Below are 18,940 nucleotides of genomic sequence, written 5' to 3'. Positions count from 1 at the left end.
GAGTCAGGATAAATCACCCCAGACAGAACAGTAACCTACTTTCATGCCTGTTGATTCAGCGGCATGAGAAGTCCAAAGTGGACAGGTGGCAGTCTTACCTTCCAGTTCAATGGAAACATTGTTATGTCTCCTGGTAGGAGCACTCCTCCTTTTGGAACTAAGACTTGTAGACCAGCCAAGTTTAAGGTTTCAGGGACAGGAAACAAAATTATCCTAATGGGTCACTAGGGGGTGATAGTGAATTTTGCCACTCCCATTTCCATCCCTTGGATCCTGGACCCATAAATTCTGGCTATGGGGGAAAGAGCACCATATAGTGGACGCTGATTGAGAGCATTCACAGTCTTCTGGACAACAATGCCCCAGCCCTGCAAGGTATTGCCACCTAATTGGCACCATAATTATGTCTTCAAAAGGCCATTCCACTGTTCTATCAACCCAGCTGCCACTAGATAATGGTGAACATGGTAAGACCAGAGAATTCCATGAGCATGTGCCCATTCCCACACTTCATTTGCTGTGAAGTGAGTTCCTTGATCAGAAGAAATGCTGTGTGGAATACCATGATGGTGGATAAGCCATTCTGGAAGTTCACATATGGTAATTTTTGCAAAAGCACTGCGTGCAGGGAATGCAAACCCGTATCTGGAGTCTGTGTCTATTCTACTTAGAACAAATCACTGCCCCTTCCATGATGGAAGTGTCCAATGTAATCAACCTGCCACCAGGTAGCAGACTGATCACCTAGGGGAATGGTACCATATTGGGGACTAAGTATGGGTCTCTGCTGCTTGCTTGGTGAGTGGAAATACATGTTACTGAGCCCACCCACACCCTTCATCCCTACCACCATTCCTACTTTGTTCATTGGGCAATGGCAGGAGTAGCTGAGGAGAGAGGATGGCTTGTATCCACAGGACAGGTCATCTCATCTACTTAATTATTAATACCTACCTCTGCTGAAGCCACCCGCTGGTGAGCATTCACATGGGATAAAAATATCTTTATATTCTTTGCCCGCTCAGAAAGGTCTATCCACATTCCTCTTCCCCAGACGTCTTTGTCACCAATTTTACAATCATGCTCCTTCCAAGTCTCTGACCATTCAGCCAAACCACTTGCAGCAGCCCATGAGTCAGTATACAAATGCACCTCTGGCCAGTTCTCATTCCAAGCAAACTGAACAAATAGGTACACTGCTCAAAGTTCCACCCACTGGGAGGATTTCCCTTCACCACTGTCCTTTAAGGACATCCTAGAATGGGGTTATAGTGCTGCATCTGTCACTTCTGGTGGTCCCTACATATGGTGCAGAACCATATGTAAACCAGGCCAGAGTCTTCTCTTCCTCAGTGAACTGACTGTAAGGAGCTCTCTATGAAACCATAGCTCTGGGTCTGGGAAAGAGAAGGTAATGAGGCAGGAGTGGGGGAGTTTGGGCCACTTCCTCATGTAGCTTACTTGTGCCTTCAGGATCTGCTCAAGCCCTATCTCTAATATACCATTTCCATTTTATGATGGAGTGTTGCTGTATATGCTCAGTTTTATGGTATGGTGGGTCAGACAACACCCAGCTCATGTCTCATGGTAACTTGGTAGCCCATGGTTAAGTGTTCAGTCTCTACTAGGGAAACTGAAAGCTGTTTCTCAAAAGAAGATAGTTATCTACAGTGGATGGTAAGGTTTTGCTCCAAAATCCTAAGGGTCTGCATTGTGATTTTCCTAAGGGGGCCTGCCAAAGGCTCCAGACAGCATCCTTATTTGCCAATGACACTTCCACCACCATTGGATCTGCTGGATCATATGGCCCAAGTGGCAGAGCAACTTGCACAGCAGCCTGGACCTGTCTCAGAGCCTCCTTTTGTTCTGATCCCCACTCAAAACTAGCAGCTTTTCTGGTCATTCAGCTAATGGGCTGGAGTAGCACACCCAAATGAGGAATATGTTGTCTCCAAAATCCAAAGAGGCCAACTAGGAGTTGTGCCTCTTTTTTGGTCACAGGAGGGGCTGGATACAACAGTTTACCGTATACCTTTACCATGGAAAAGATATCTAAACATTACCCACATCACTGGACACCTAGAAGTTTCACTGAGGTGGAAGGCCCCTCTATTTTTTGGATTTTCTCCCACCCTCTGACCCACAAATTCCTTACCAATAAGTCTAGAGTAAGTACTATCTCTTGTCTACTGGGTCCAGTCAACATGATATCATCAACATAATGGACCAGAGTGATGTCTTGTGGGAGGAAGAAATGATCAAGGTTCTTGTGGACAAGATTGTGACATAGAGTTGATATATCCCTGAGGCAGAACAATGAAGGTATACTGCTGGGTTTTTCAGCTGAATGCAGTTGTTTCTGGTGGTCCTTATTGACAGCTATTGAGAAAAAAGTATTTTCCAGATCAATAGCCATACCAGGTACCAGGCGATGCATTGATTTGCTCAAGCAATGATACTACATCTGGGACAGTAGCTGCAGTTGGATTCAACACCTGGTTAAATTTATGACAATCTACTGTCATTCTCTAAAGACCCATCTGTTTTCTGCAAAGGCCAAATAGGAGAGTTGAATGGGGATGTGGTGGGAATCACCACCCCTGCATCCTTTAAGTCCTTAAGAGTCGTACTAATCTCTGCAATCCTTCCAGGAATACAGTATTGTTTCTGATTCACTATTTTGCTAGGAAGGGGCAGTTCTAGTGGCTTCCACTTGGCCTTTCCTACCATAATAGCCCTTACTTCCTGAGTCAGAGAACCAATGTGGGGATTTTGCCAGTTGCTGAGTATGTTAATTCCAATTATGCATTCTAGAACTGGGGAAATGAGTACATAATGGGTCCAGGGACCCACTGGATACACTGTGAGATGGACCTGAACTAAAACTCCATTGATCACCTGACCTCCATAAGCACCTACTCTGACTGATGGACCGGAGTGATGTGTTGGGTCTCCTGGAATTAGTGTCACTTCTGAGCCAGTGTCTAATAATCCCCCAAATATCTGATCATTTCCTTTTCCCCTGTGCACACTCTGGTAAAAGGCCTTAGGTCTCCTTGAGGAAGGTTGGGAAGAAGGTTAACAGTGTAAACTTTGGACAGTGTAAAAGGGTCCTTCCCCAAAGATACCCGCCCCCCCCCCCTCATTTGAGGAGTCAGTAAACTGTCTCAATTCTGGGAATTGTTTAATGGGCTGTGATTCCCTGTTTTTGTAATTCAAGCTCTATTCTCTAGGGACTCATTTTCCAAAAAACTCAGAATTTTCTAAACCATCAATTTTTGGTTTCTTTGTTTGCAAGGGTTTAGTTCTCAGTTTATTCCTTTCCTCTCAAATTTTTCTATAAGCTGCAAAGAGAAGCCAAGTAGCATTTTCCATATTTAATTTGGAAAACTTTTCAGCTAAGTACCCCAGCTCATCGCTTTCAAATTCTGCCCTCCAGCCAACATCAGGACTCAATTTTGCCAAAATTTTGCCACTTTAACACAAGGATTGCCTTTCCTCCAGTTTGTTGACTTCATCATTTCTGCCTAAAGCCTCATCAGAAGTACCTTTGGTATCCATATTTCTACCAACAGTCTTAAAGCAGTATAGGCCTTTCCTATCAAGTTCTTTACTATTCTTCCAGATTCTTATTCTGTTCCATTTATAAACTGTTTCCAGCATTTTGGTATTTGCATCTCAGCACCCCACTTCTCAGTACCAGAATCTGTTTTGGTTTACTAAAGATACCAAAATGCAATATATCAGAAATGGGTTGGCTTTTACAATGGAGAGTTATTAACTTGCAATTTACAGTTCTTAGACCATGAAAATGTCCTAATTAAAGCATCAATAGTATGACACATGGACTATGAAGAAAGGCTGCCAGCATCTAGGACACCTCTATCATACGGGAAGGTATATGGTTGATGTCTCTTGGTCCCTCCCACTTGGATTTCGTTGCCTTCAGTTTTGGTTTCAGTGGTCTCCTCTGTGGGTTCTCTCTTAGCTCCTCTGGGGCATTTCTCTTTCTGAGCTCTCTCTAGGTGTTTTTTTCTGAGCTGTCAAAGATATTACTGTCTTTTCTCCTCAAAAAGGACTTCAATAAAGGAATAAGACTCACCTTAAATTGGACGGGTCACATCTCAATTGAAACAACCTAATCAAAGGGTCCCACCCACAATAGGTCTACACCCACAGGAATGGATTAAAAGAACACGGCCTAGAGCATTTCCTAATATAACTTATGTAGACGGCTTAATTGAACACCATAAGTACATGCAACCTTGAGTAGGACATGAGATTTTGTTGGTTTGTCCAGAGAGATGCCCTGATAAATCCCAGAGTGATTTGAACAATGAATAAAAAAGTATTTGCAAAGTCCCCTTCGGGAAATGGTGAGAACGGGGGAAAATTCAACCTCCCCAAGTTGAATTCTTGATATTCTCACAAGCATTGTGGACAACCAAAGCTATAGGCTGAGCCCCCAGTCTTGGGGTTCGTTCATATGAGACTTAACCCCACAAAGGAAAGGTCAAGCCTACTTAAAATTAGGCCTAAGAGTTACCCCCAAGAGAACCTCTTCTGTTGCTCAGATGTGGCCTCTCTCTCCAACCAACACAACAGGCAAACTCAACACCCTCCCCCTGTCTATGTGGGACATGACTCCCAGGGGTGTGGACCTTCCTGGCAACGTGGGACAGAAATCCTAGAATGAGCTGATTCTCAGCATCAAGGGATTGAGAAAAACCCTAGAATGAGCTGAGACTTAGCATCAAGGGATTGAGAAAACCTTCTCGACCAAAAGGAGGAAGAGTGAAATGAGACAGTGTCAATGGTTGAGAGATTCCAAACAGAGTCGAGAGGTTATCCTGGAGGTTATTCTTAGGCATTTAGTAGATATCACCCTGTTATTCAAGATGTAATGGAGAGACTGGAGGGAACTGCCTGAAAATGTGGAGCTGTGTTCCAGTAGCCATGTTTCTTGAAGATGATCGTATAATGATAAAGCTTTCACAATGTGACTGTGTGATTGTGAAAACCTTGTGTCCAATACTCCTATTTATCTACCTTATCAACAGATGAGTAGAACATATGGAATACAAATAAAAAATAGGGAGAACAATGTTAAAATAAATTTAGTTTGACAAATGCTAATGATCAATGAAAGGAAAGGGAGGGGTAAGGGGTATGGAATGTATAAATTTTTTTTCTGTTTTCTTTTTATTTCTTTTTCTGAGTAGATGCAAATGTTCCAAGAAATGATCATGATAATGAATATGCAACTATGTGATGATATTGTGAATTACTGATTACATATGTAGAACAAAATGATCAAAATAATGTTTGCATTTGCTTTGTGTTTTTTGGTATTTATAAAAAAAAATTAAAAAAAAAAGAACATGGCCTTTTCTGGGGAACATAGCCTCAAACTAGCACAACCACTATATAGTGGATTCTTAGTAAGGATTTATTGTATGGTGTGGCACTTCTTGAAGTGTGAGTAATTGAGTACCTGCATTTGAATTGGTGAATTTGTTAAATTATAGGCTCCTAGGATCTATTTCATTCCAGAAACATTAAATATTTAGGGCTGAACTTGGGGAAAGTTACATCTCGAAGCATTCCAGCTCTTTGATGTGCACCAAACTTTGAGACACACTGGTAGAGCAATCTGAGTCTTAGTTTCCACTTTTAAATGTGTTTAATAAAATGTGTATGATTATAAAAGTATTTCTCTTACAGAGTTATTGCAATAATTAAATGGAATACAGCATATATAAAATGCTTAGTACCATGACAGCGATTCTTACTATTAGCTATTATTTTATTCATTTGATGGAAACATAAGATTTATTTCAAAAGTACTGAAAGGTAAGATGGAAAATAAAATTCAACTCAGGTTCCTGGGTGTTTTAAAGTCACAATAAAATGTCTTATCTTTAATGATAGGTATTAAGAAACCACTGAAAAATTTTGACCAGGAAGGCAATATCATCATATCTTGCCAGCAAATATATTAACACAGATAAAAAGTCTACATGTTTAAAGATTGAACAGAATGTGAATTCATATTCATTTAAAAATCTAATAGAAACATAGTGCTAGAGAATAAAAATAAAATATTATAAAGTATTTATGTAGACTCTATCAATAAAGTTACCCAGTCAAGAAGAGAGAAAATAAATTACGTGTACAGAATTTTAGGGTCATAGTTATGAGAGGATTAAAAAAAGATGTATGCTTTAGTTGCATTCATCTTAAAAGCTAACTGCAGCAAACTCTAGGAATCTTAATATATATTGCTTTGAAATGAAATGGCAAAGCTCTTTGTTATAAAATATACTATAAACTCCCTTCACCTTTCATTTTATGTCTCATTATTTATCTTGCACCCTTTCTCCTCCTCCCTGCATATCTCAGCATAATACCACTTTTTCCCATTTCATATTACAAGTGGCCCATTCTAACGGGAATTAAAAACTCTTTTCAACAAATACATCTCCGAAAAAAATCCTTGAAATGGATGTGTGTGAACGTGTCAGTTGCAACCAAGGATTTTACAGTTCATTTTTTCAAAGTTTACCTTGTTTTTCTATACTTACCTTCAGCTATCTAGCTATCGAATTACTTCTATTTCCACCTAATTTCTGATATATGCTCAGCTATAAACTGTACAAGGAACAATCTCAGTGGTACAGCCCCAGAAGGTGGCCCAGATTATACAACATTGGGCACTAATGCCAAGTCTTCTTGTTCAATGGCAGCTGCTTAATTCTTTGCCTCTTTGATATTCGGATTCAACAGACATAAATCACATGGTCCTTTTGAGAAGCTCACACTCTGCCTCTCCTCATTTGAAACGTGTTCAAAAGCTACTGTCTTTCATAAGCACACAGTTGAGACCATTTGATCTCCTCTGATTTTCCATACTGCCATACATCTGACAAGATTATACTAGAAATACTGCTTTTGTTTCTATGTGGGGAAGTTTGTAGAAAATTATTCTTCATTTATAAAACAAAAGCACATACAATAGAAAGCAAGCCCATTTCTCTGACAAAGAAAAAAAAAGAAAGTTTGAATCATTATCCTTTAGGAAACATTGAGACTATCCCCTTAATTATGAGAGCAAATGTTGTAATATAAAGTTCTTTGAAAGTAAAGATAAATATGTGGTATAAGGGAATAAAGTGCAATACAGCTTATAAATAACTTTTTAAAGGATATCAATTATAAAGAGTTAACTCTGCTTTGTGAAAGTGTAAGCACAACAAAATATCTTCTTTCCAACATGACTATTCTGTTACTCACCATGAGTAGAGTTAAAAATGAACAATTTTTATATCTAAATACCAACTGGAGATCATACAATCATAAAACTGACTGTTTACATTGACTAGTAATACTGATTTGCTTAACACAGGACACATGCTGGCATCTATGAACCCTCATTTATTTTGAAGGGCAAAACTCAATTTCTCACACCAAATTTTTACATCTTTTTTAAAGTACTACATCTTGTAAAACATGCAATGTTTTGAAATATTTGCAAGAAATATTTCCTAAGTCAAGAAAAATGCCAAAAATTCAATAAATGGGAAAAGGCTTACATTTTACGTGGATGGACAGTGAGAAACAGAGGTAGAAGATGAGAATGAAGTCAATTCTCGTAAGAGCCATGGTCTTATTGGGAAGACATCCTCCGAAGGCGCTGCTAGTGGTTTGGTCCCAGTTCTGTCCTGATCCCTCTCTGCTTTAGAAAGGAGGCGGTACCTCAGAGTCCCCAGGTGCCATCTCTGTCCCTGCCCCTCTTACAGTGCCTTCACTGAAAACACACAGATTCAAACAGCAGTTTTGCTTCTTAGCCTCTTACTTACACAGGAGGGTGGGGTGAACTTTCAAACCTGGTACAGATTTTTTCAAGCTGGACTGGAGTCATGCCCCTGAGGCCTTATTTACTAGTTATTTTAGATTAACAATGCCTCCTTTAAAGGGATTATATAAAGTTAATGAGTTAATATCTTCAATCACTCTGACAGAGGAATTAACTTCTAATGAATGCCTTGGCACATACTTATTAAGATCTGGCAGCTTTAAGAAGCAACACACTGTTTTACTGTATATTTACTTTTATCTTCATAACATAACCAGCAGACTGCTACACTTTTTAATTCATAATTCTATTCTTACAGTTCAGTTGGATTTGTGTTATTGATAAGATAGATAAAGATAGAAGAAAAATGAAGCTATTGCATAAAATGGACAGAACTTTGGAAATTATTTAGGGATAGGTTTTCTTTATAAATCCAGAAGATACTTCATACCCCCACTCATAATATGTAAAAATCCTCTGGAATTTCTTAATTTTTTGTTATATCCTAATTATTGAATGCAAATTTATTTGATAAACATCTTATTCTAAATATTACAATATATTCCTTCAGATTAAAATTTTCAAGTTGATAAAATTGTATTATTCTCAGAAACTTCATGAAAACATCTGTTAATTAAAATTGGGGCATCTTACCTGTCCACTGTTAAAACTGGTCATTTGTTTCACTTATATTCCAATTTATAAGATAGAGTTTGTCTAAAACTCTACAGTTTAATCATATAACAAATCATATATTTTGTTGTCTTTATGTTTCCTTCCCATATTTCTAAATGGGCCATAATATTTTGTAGTCAGTTTAATATTTTCTACTAATGTTATTCTTTAACTTTCTCCCCAAAGGATTTTACTTCGCTAAAGTGGGGTTTATCCATTTAAAATGATTTACTTCCAAGGATGCATGGGTGGGTTCAGTGGTAGAATGCTCGCCTTGCATGAGGGAGGGGAGACCAGGGTCTGATTCTCAGACCATGCACCCAAAAAAGAAAAGAAAAAAAAAAAAAAGAAACTTCTGAATTCATGACTTTATTATTATTTAAAAATATTTTCCTTATCAAATAGGTAACTTAATTTGGGCTGCTTAACAATCAGGGTAAAGTAATATCAGAATGCAGAGGCAGAATTAATCCCTTATTCTAATCCCTATATTCTATGAGCTGGAGAATGAATATAAAGAGCAATTATACTCTCTGTCCGGAGTCAACTAAAGTGAATTAGTAGCAAGTTTAATACTAGAGTCTTACCATTGACTTCTAGAAAATTATTTGTCCAGTAAATCCTGGAGATTGTTTTTCTATCTCCATTATTCATGTCTTTTGCAAAAACCACACTCAACCTGAGCCTTCAAATGTTCTGAAAAGCCTCCACAGGGTCCTCAAGACTGAGAAAGTGTCATGTAAATTAGGCCAATTGGTAGACTGGAGAGGAAGTGAATGGCTCCAGGTGTAGAATCTGGTGGTACTAGAGAATTGCCTGTAAAGTTGTGTTTAGATATAAATATCACAATTAAAGAGAAAAAAAATTGTTTTTCAAAAGACAAAAGTATCAAAGATAATGAGTGGCGAGAAACCATATTATACAAAGAATGGTTGAAGGAATTGTATATGTCGAGTTGGAATAGAGGGAAATTAAGGGGATACAATGAATGAATGATTACTAAGTGCCAGAATTTGAGGTAGTCAGGAAAACCTTGACAAAATATGTAATATTTAAGTTGAATCATTAAGTATAAGTATGAGTACAAGACATAAAAAGCGGGAGGGTGGAGTTGAGGGGCATTACAGGGAAAGGGAAAATATGTATATAAGAATAGAGGCTTGGGTGGGTCACAGTGGCTCAGCAGACAGACTTCTCACCTGCCATTCCAGAGACCCAGGTATGATTCCCAGTGCCTGCCCATGCAAAGAAAAAAGAAAGAAAGAAAAAGAAAAAAGAAAAAAAATAGAGGCTTAAAATAATTTGGCAGATTCAAGGAACTACAGGTATTTTGTTAATGTGGAAACCCGGTGATGTGAAGACATGTCAGGAGATAAAACTCAGTTGATAAAGTCAAAGTAGTTTAGCTTTCAATATGAAAAATCAGTAACAGGTTTTAAGTAGTTAAATGGAAAGGTAATTTAGCAGTATGTGCAGAATGAGTTGGAAGAGGGAAGATGGAAGCATGGAAACCAAGGGTATTGTTGTAGTCCAGAGATGATGAGGACCTACACTAAAGCAGAGACAGTGGGGATGACAAATAAAAAACAGTATGAAAGTAAAATGTATAGAGAAAAGGGCAGAAGGGAAACTATCATTTTGAGCTGGGAAGTTGGGCTAAGAGTAATGCTACTCACAGATGAAGAACGTTTCTAGATGAGAAGCACCAAGTACCCTCTTACTCTCCAAGTCAAACATCTAAATATATGTATTTGGATAAAATATAACGTTTGTAAAAAATATACAGGAGAGCTCAAAATAAAAAAGGGAAACTATCCAATTGAGACAGACTCTTCTTGTCTCTTAGCTTCATGAAGGAGTCCCAATTCCAGTTCCTCCCATTGGCTCTGGAATAGAATGGAAGTAGACCACCTACTCTTGGATGGAAAGAGAGTCATCAGTGAGAAATAGGAAACCAAGCCTTCCCTGTGTGTGAATGCAGGTCCCAACCTATATTGAACATGAGGTACAAAATTTTGAGCCAAATATCTCACGAGAAAGGAGTGAAGGAAAAAAGGAGGGAAGGAAGAAAGGAAGGAAGTGTTCAGAAATAGGTAAATCAAGATGAGACTAATGGGAACCATTATGTGGGAATTCTACAACAATTCATGGTCTATATAGGGTTTCCATGGAAGTCAATCTTAACTGATGAACCCACAGCCTAAAATTGTGGATCAAATTAGAAATCTATTCCTACAAGAGATATCAGACACACTAGTGCGGCCATTCATACTCAAAAGATTCAGTCTGAAGAAGACTTTAAAATAACACTTTGAAAAAAGTCTGTTCAAAATTTTTAAAGAGATAAAGGAATGAATTCATTGTTCATTCAATGAACACAGAAAATGAACCAACGATAAATTCTTAAAGTGAAAAAATATTCATTGAAATTTTAAAAGAAAATTCAATTTATAGCTTAAACAATAGACAATCAGTCAAGTAGTAGATAGATCTGAAGAATTTACAGAATAGAGCAGAGCAAAATAAAGAGATGTTTATAAAGAATGAACAATAAAAACACATAAAAAGCTCAATTCCAGAAAAAAAGAAGGGAGAAAATGGTGAGGAGGCAATTTCCAAGAACTAATCACACATTTTTTCAGATATGAAGACAACATGACTTCTCAAATTAAAAACAATCCAGTGTCCCTAATTAACATCATATTTAAATAAGCAAAAAAAAAAAAGCTTAAAATTGAGTATTTGACTTCTACAGTGGATGACAATCAAAATGATAGATAATTTTTCATCAAATTGATGAGAAAATTTAGATACCCTAAAGAAAGGATATAAGAGCAGAGGAGGATTTGAAGTAAAACTAGTAGGTATGATGCTTAATATGCTAAGCTTGCTTGAAGTGCCATTTGAAACCAAGATAATGATACAAATCCAGAACTCAGGACCGCTGTTCTGGGTGGAAATGATAGATTTCCTATCAAAGTACAAACATTTGTTGAGTGCCTACTATATACCAAATGAGAGTCAACATCAGTAATTCAAATATGTATAAAACAGGGCCATTACCCTTGCAGAACTAAACTCTATTGAGAGGATACAGTCTAGCATTAATTTAACAGAGCACATAAAGGGTATAATTATCTTTGCTTAAGTTTCCACTCTGTATTATAGATTAATTCATGTACACTATCTCATTTAATGCTCACAGAAATTCCACAAAGTAGATAAATCATGTCAATTTGACAAATGACAACAGAAAGGCTGAGAAACTCAGGTCAACCATATTATAATGACAGAGCTCAGATTCAGATCCAGGTCTTTTACTCTAAAGCTCTTATTCACTGTTGTAATGCTATTTAATTTTTAAGTATATAAGTAAATCATAAGTGTATTTTTGTGAAAAATTCGGATATTGAGGTTATTCCTAAAAATCTTTCTTCAACACAAATTCTGCACCCATCTCAGAAGTAGCTATTGTTATTGTTTGTGATGGTCGGTTTTACCATTCTAGACCATAATTTGATAGCTAGCTAGATGGTATAGTATGGATAACTTTTAAATCGATACATAATTTTTGAATTATTTTGCCTTTTTTTGTTTTCTTTTAATGTAATGGTATTATACTATATATATTATTATATTATTTTGAACTTGCTTCTCTCAATAATCCATCTTGGAGAGTTCTGCATCTTGGTAAATCTATTTTAATTAATTCTTTTAATGCCACATGGCATTCCATGGCTTGAATATATCAATAGTTTAACCATTTCTCTTTTTTCTGGGCATAAATATAGTTTGCAATTTTCCTTATACAAAGAATGATTCAATAAGAATTATTTTAAGTGTTTTGTTGTTGCTGTTTAAGTGTACAAGAATTTCTCTAGGGTAAATCCTAAAAAAAGCAGAAATGCTCATTTTTCATTTGGACAGAGACTTCTCAAAATGAATTAACTAATTTCTACTCTCTCAGCTATGTGTGAAGGCGTCTATTTCTACACACATTCCCCAGCATTTGATAACATCAAAAAGTAGAACATATATCTAAATATCAATGTGAGGGGTTAATGTATGAAATAAAATTGGCCATTCGTTGATAATTTTTGAGTCTGGCTATTGGGTACAAAGAAGTTCATCACATTTATTTACTTTTGCATAGAATCTAAAATCAATAATAAAAAGTTGAAATTTTTAATTTGTTTGTTATTTTTATATTTAGAAAGATTAAACATCTTCTGGACATTTGAATTTTCTCTTCAGGGATCTGACTTACATCTTTGGTCAATTTTCTATTAGCTTTTCTTTTCTTCATTTTATTGCTTTAGTTGTAGAATTTCTTTATAAAGGTTAGATCTTAATTCTTAGTCTACCATACATGTTGAAAATATTTCTTCTACTATGTTCCTTGTCTTTTACATTTGCTTATGTTTTCTTCATAAAGTAATTAATTTCCATGTCACCACATTTCTCTATCTTTTCCTTTAGGATCTTTGTGTTTTGTCTTATTGAGGAAGATTTTTCCTCTGCAGGTTAACATCCATAGTGTCTGGTGTTTGCTTCCAATATGTATTGTTCTTGAAATGTTGTGATTTTAATACATATGGAATTCATTTTTATGATTTTTTGTAACATATGGATCCAACTTCATTTCCAAATGGATAGCCAATTTTCTAAAAAATTTCCCTGCAGATTAGAAATGCTCCCATTATCATGTGTAAAATCTTCATATACATGCATCTTTTTTTCATTAATATTTTGTGTGTTTCTTTGCCAGTGAACTGAATTAAATGTTAAAATACATTTTGGTATCTGGTATGATAATGTTCCTTTTTGCCTTCTGTCACACAGTTTATTTTCCAGTTTAATATAATAAGCAGCTTGTCAATTTCCATTCCAGCAATCCTATATGAATTGTAATGAGAATGTCATTTATTGTACAAATTAATTTGGCTATAATTGCTATATTTTCAATTTTTAATCTTCCCATTTATGAATAACAACATGACAGCTAACACTTTACTGAGTGATTATCACATGCCAGACACTTTCTAAGGGCATTGTGAACATCTTTCATTTAATCTCCATAATAAAGCTATGAGGTAAATTCAAATTTTCTCCATTTTACAGATGATAAAAACATAGATTTAGCAGTTTGCCTAAGGTCACAAAGTTGATATCTCATTCAAGAAGAGAAGTGAATGTAAAATAAAAGGAGAGAAAGTCAACAACTGCACTCTAGAAAACACCAATACTTAATGATTAGAGGAGGTTAAATCAGATATTTAAGAGGAAGAGAACAGGGTGTGGTGTCATCGAAACCTAGGAGGACAATGAGTTAAGGGAGAGAGAATGGTGAACAGTGTAAATGCTGTAGGAAAGTAAAATACTGTAACAACCAACAATTGCCTGTTGAGTTGGGCAGTAAGGAAATTTTTGGTGACTTTGATGGAAAAATATCAATGGAACATTGGGACAGAATCCAAACTTCAGCAATTATATAACTGAATTGGAAGTGAGAACATAGAGACAAGTGCAAGATATACTTCCCAAAAAATTGCTTCTGAAGAAAATATGGGGTAGGGGAGACAGTGTCAAAAGGACACATATGACCAAAGGAATGTTTGTTTTTAGTATGAAATAGATGGGATAAAGGATAACCAGTAAGGTTGAAGATACAGGAAAGATAAAGGGTACTTGTGGGAGCAATATCCCTGAGGAGGTGGGGAAAAATGGGGTCTAGATACCTCAATCCTCAAACAGAAGAAAAGACTAGGTATATGGGGATGGGGTACTTCTGAAGGAACTCTCAACTGATGTTTTCTCTCTCAAGCAGAGAGATATGTCATTTGCTAACAGTGAGAGCATATCATGTACTTACATAGAGGGAATAAATGAATTACACTTTGAAGAATGGAGAGGCCGCAAAAGATTCATCCATAAGGTATGAAAACAGAGCTAAGGGGCTAAGTAAATTGAAATCTTCTTTCTTTATAATACTCCTAAAAAGCAAAGTGGCATAACCTTCTCAAAATGAAGAGGAATGCCAATGTAGAAGCAGAGCTGCACACTCCAGGATTGCTCCAAGGATGGGAATTTTCAGAGCTAAAGAATAAGTAAGGGACTTAAAGCAGTGATGAGAGACGATAAGCACTGAGCAATGGAAGGAGGAAAGTGGCTAATACATAAGGAGAAAATGAAGTTCTCAATGGATTGGAGGGCTTGAGGTAGCAGAGAAACAGTTGTAATGGACTGAGGTTGAAATCAGAGTGCAGTGGTAAAATGTATAAATATAAAAGGCAGATCAAATTTGAACTAGGTTAAATTGGAAGCAATTGATATCTATGGCCACAGGATTTTGGTTTTTGGAGTCAGTGGATATTTCTGACACATATATCTCTGCTTTCTATTAATTCCCTTTCCCTGGAACTCATAAGGTCTCATCAGTTAAAAATGATACTATCTCTATAAAACAAATTTAAATTATCAAATATTTCCTTCAGGGTTGATGAATGTGCTAAATTGCATAGGGGAATTTGATATATAATATCTAATTTTCTCAATAATACCAGTTATAGTTCTATTAAGATTGAAAATACGGCTTGAGAATCATCTCAACATAGGGCTTAAGAAAAAATTCCTTTCTGAAAATACCTTCAGGAGATTTTTGTAATCACTTCATTTCATCCTTGTGGTTATGCTTCTATTCTGTATTCCCATGATCTATTGTCCTTTTGCATTCTTTTTTCTTTACCCAAGAGATTTCTGTTATAATTTTGATTGATATAATTTGCAGTAAACTTCTTCCCAAACTATCTTCCTAGGCAACTGTTATTTTTAAATATTAGCCAAAATAGCTTTCATATCATATAAAGAAATAAAATCTATTTTTTCAAAGAGCTACTTTTCAACCTTGAGAAATCTTTTAAACTTGGTTCTTTTCCATTTATCTATATTTTTTGCACACATATTATTGAAATTTATGCTGTCCATTTTCCAGCACTATTTATCTGGTTGAAGAGAGCTTTTGATTTGTTTTAAAATTTTGTTTTAGATTTGGTGAAATGGTAAAATATGAAAACAAAAAAGAAAGATTTTATGAATGGATTTTAGTTGCTAGTGGAATCTCTTAATCAACTAAGTGGGTAAATTTGGATATATCTGTAATGTGAGAGAGTCAAAGAAGGGGACATACATATATATTTATTATTATAGCACATTTCAATAATAATCAGAATGATTTAGTAAACAGAAGAAATTGCTGACACCTTCCCACTCTCCTACTATCTCACAGCAAATTAAGAAAAGGAGTTTCTTTCATGCTATTAATATTAATCCAAATCATTGCAAGCATCATGAAGTATTGGACTAAATCACCCGCAAAGCCTATTTCATCACCTCCACCTCCAACCCTAGGATGCTGGGTGTGGCTTTGGCCTGAAAGCAAAAGTATGTGTCAAGTACAGGTCTCTCCTTTTTCTTTGTCTATCTGGGAACTTGAGAGGTTCTGCTCTGCATTCAGATTCACTCTTGGCTTGCTCATCCATTTGAGCATGAATGGTATTATAATAAATGCTCTGGGCTAATATGCTTGGAGGCCCAAGATAGCAGTGTATTGAAATCAAATACCATTAGGGGGCAGCACAGAATGCATGTCTGTGGTGCTTCTGCTAGTTGCCACAATTTTGGCTTTTTTATAAAAACAGTTTTTATATTCAATATTTTTTATTGAATAAACAGCAAATAAAATATGAGTTCAAAATTATATTTCCCCTTTTATATGGCTGATGAGTGTGGTAGTTTGAAGCTCTGTGTGCCCCAGAAAAACATGTTCTTAAATTTAATCCATTCCTGTGGATGTAAATCCATTGTAATTAGGGTCTTTTAATGAGGTTACTTCTGTTAAGGTGTGTCCCATCTCAATCAGGAGGGTATTAATCCTATTACTGGAGTCCTTTAAAGAGAATGAAATTCAGACAGAGAGAGAGAAAAAGCATGGAAGAAAGAAGCTGAAATCAACAAATCCTGGAAGAGAAGGGAGAGGACAGCAGACACCACCATGTGCCTTAACATGTGGCAAGGAGACCAGGATCACTGACAGCCAGTCTTCGGGGAGAAAATATTACCCCGATAATGCCTTGATTTAGATATTTCCCTGGCCTCAAAACCATGAGTAAATAAATTCACATTATTTAAGCTGAATCATTGCAAGGAATTTGCCTAAAAGCAGCCTAGGAAACTAAAACAATAAGTTAGACAGAAGTCTGTCTTTGACAATTAATGGTGACAATTCAGATTAATTTATCCAAAATTTATTAAGTGCTTATTTACTTACTTTGTGGCAGGTTTTGCGCCACATTAAAGATCCAAAAGTCATTTAATAAATGATCTTTGCACTCAAAAAATCCTTGTCTAATGAGAAAGACAAGTAAAAAAAAAAACATTTAATATAAGATAAACTTGAATATATTGGCACCTTCATAAGTTCCAGTGACTGTTGTAAGCATGTTCAAGAATTTACCTACTTAATCTTTAGCATAGTATTAAGATGCAGGAACTAATGTTGCTTTTATTTAGTTAAGGATGAAAATGAGACAGTAAAACTTGAAGAGTTTAAATAATTTGCACAAACCCACACAGTTCATAAGGGATAGAGTTCCTATTCAAACCAAGGCAATGTATCTTCTTGGCCCTTTTGCCTCCTGTATAACCTTATCCACATAAGGATATAGAGGAGACACAGGGATGTTCTAAGCCAAGAGAATGCAAAAAGGCAAGATATCTTGAAATGTTTTAATGAGTGCAGAAATGTATAAAGAGTCTGAAACTAGAATGAGCACTGGAGAATGGTGGGAAATGAAGCTGAGCCGGAATACAGTGACCAAGACTTAGAAGTCAAGCTATGCAGTTTGGACACAATCTGGTTGAGCGGTGGTGTCAAATCTGGCTGTTCTGAGTATAACATCTCTGGACAGGAGCTAGGACTTTGTATTCTAAATGTTTCCAAGGTATTACTGATGCTGACAAACTGCTTCAGTGATTCCCAAGATCACAAGAGCCTTTTGAAGTAGGCAGTCTCATGGTCCGATATAGCATTAAACGATCACTGCTTAGGAAGACAGCTTTGAAAGGGACAGCTGAAGGCAAAGAGTCAAAGTAGAAGGCTAGTGCAATTTTCAGAGTGCAAAGCCCTAATAGGGGGTATTGGGTTCTCTCAGAGAGGAAGAATCAATTCAAGAAACACTGGCAGGACTCAGTTATTGATTGTGAGTGAAAAGTGTGGAATGAGGAAGCATTCAGGATGATTCTCAGGTTTCTGGCTGTCTTAGTTTACCAGGATGCTATGACAAATACCACACAATGCGTTGGTTTAAATAACAGGAATTCATTAGCTCACAGTTTTGAGGCTAAATGAAGTCCCAAATCAAGATACCAGCAAGGCTTACTTTCTCTCTGAGTCTGTAGCATTCTGGTGCTCACTGCCAGCAACCCTTGGGGTTCCTTAGCTTGTTTCTCTGTCCATTATCAAATGGCAACATCCTTTCCTTTTGTCTGCTTTTTTGGTTTTTGCTAATTTTGGCTTCTTCCTTTGTGGCCTTCTCCAATTTCAGGCTTCTAGTTTCTTCTCTTTATAAGGCCTCCAGTAATATATACAAAGACCTACCCTCATTCAGTTGGGACAGTCCTTAACTAAAAATATCATCCTCAAGAGGTCCTATTTACAAAGGTTTCACACCCACAGGAATGTGGATTAAGATAAAAAACATGGCTAAATTAGGGTACATAAATCAGTCTACCACAACGGTCTTCCAAACTGAGAAGTTTAATAAAGACAGTAGAATCAAAGAACTTTGGAATTATTTTGAGTCTCAAAACTAGGCAACATGAATTTTTAAAGAATATAAATATATGAAATTTAACATGTACCTAAAAGATTTTACTATGAAAAGCTTTTATATATACCTTTTATAGGGAAGGGATAGTATGCAAAAAAATGCATAGACTGAATATGTCATCATAAATGTACAAGGTTGACAGTATACTTGAGAGAAAATGTTAAAGAAGGAATCATGCCCCGAGGCAGTAGGTGTCAAGTTGGTTCATTCAGAATAGAACCTCATCTGGTGATCATGCTATGAGACACTGGGGCTGGATTACTATAGAGAAAATACTGACATGATATAATCAGGCACATGGACTGTGTTTAAAATGAAGACCTAGGTCCAGAGGGGAAAGAGAAACAAATCACACAAGTCCAGGCAGAAGCTCAGTTAAACAGGCTGAAAAAAAAACCATGATAGGAAATAAGGTGAAAGTCCAATCTTAATGAGCATGTGAAAGAGTATTCTCAGGTAATGAAACTATTTCTGTTTCCTGACTTGTACTGCCTTGATAAAAAAATGTGAGTAGCTCTACAAA

At 36.4% G+C, this 18,940-nt stretch overlaps 1 long non-coding RNA gene across 2 annotated transcripts in view; it reads right to left on the bottom strand.

Annotated features, from left to right (window-relative positions):
- LOC143678960 (uncharacterized) overlaps positions 1-18,940 on the bottom strand; it is a 72,992-nt gene that overhangs the window by 13,092 nt on the left and 40,960 nt on the right. The gene's annotated exons all lie outside the window — the stretch shown is intronic.

Source organism: Tamandua tetradactyla, chromosome 4, assembly GCF_023851605.1.
Source record: "Tamandua tetradactyla isolate mTamTet1 chromosome 4, mTamTet1.pri, whole genome shotgun sequence".
Lineage (NCBI taxonomy): Eukaryota > Metazoa > Chordata > Mammalia > Pilosa > Myrmecophagidae > Tamandua > Tamandua tetradactyla.
The sequence above is the reverse complement of the archived record's forward strand: the minus strand, read 5'-3'. Positions and strand labels throughout refer to the sequence as shown.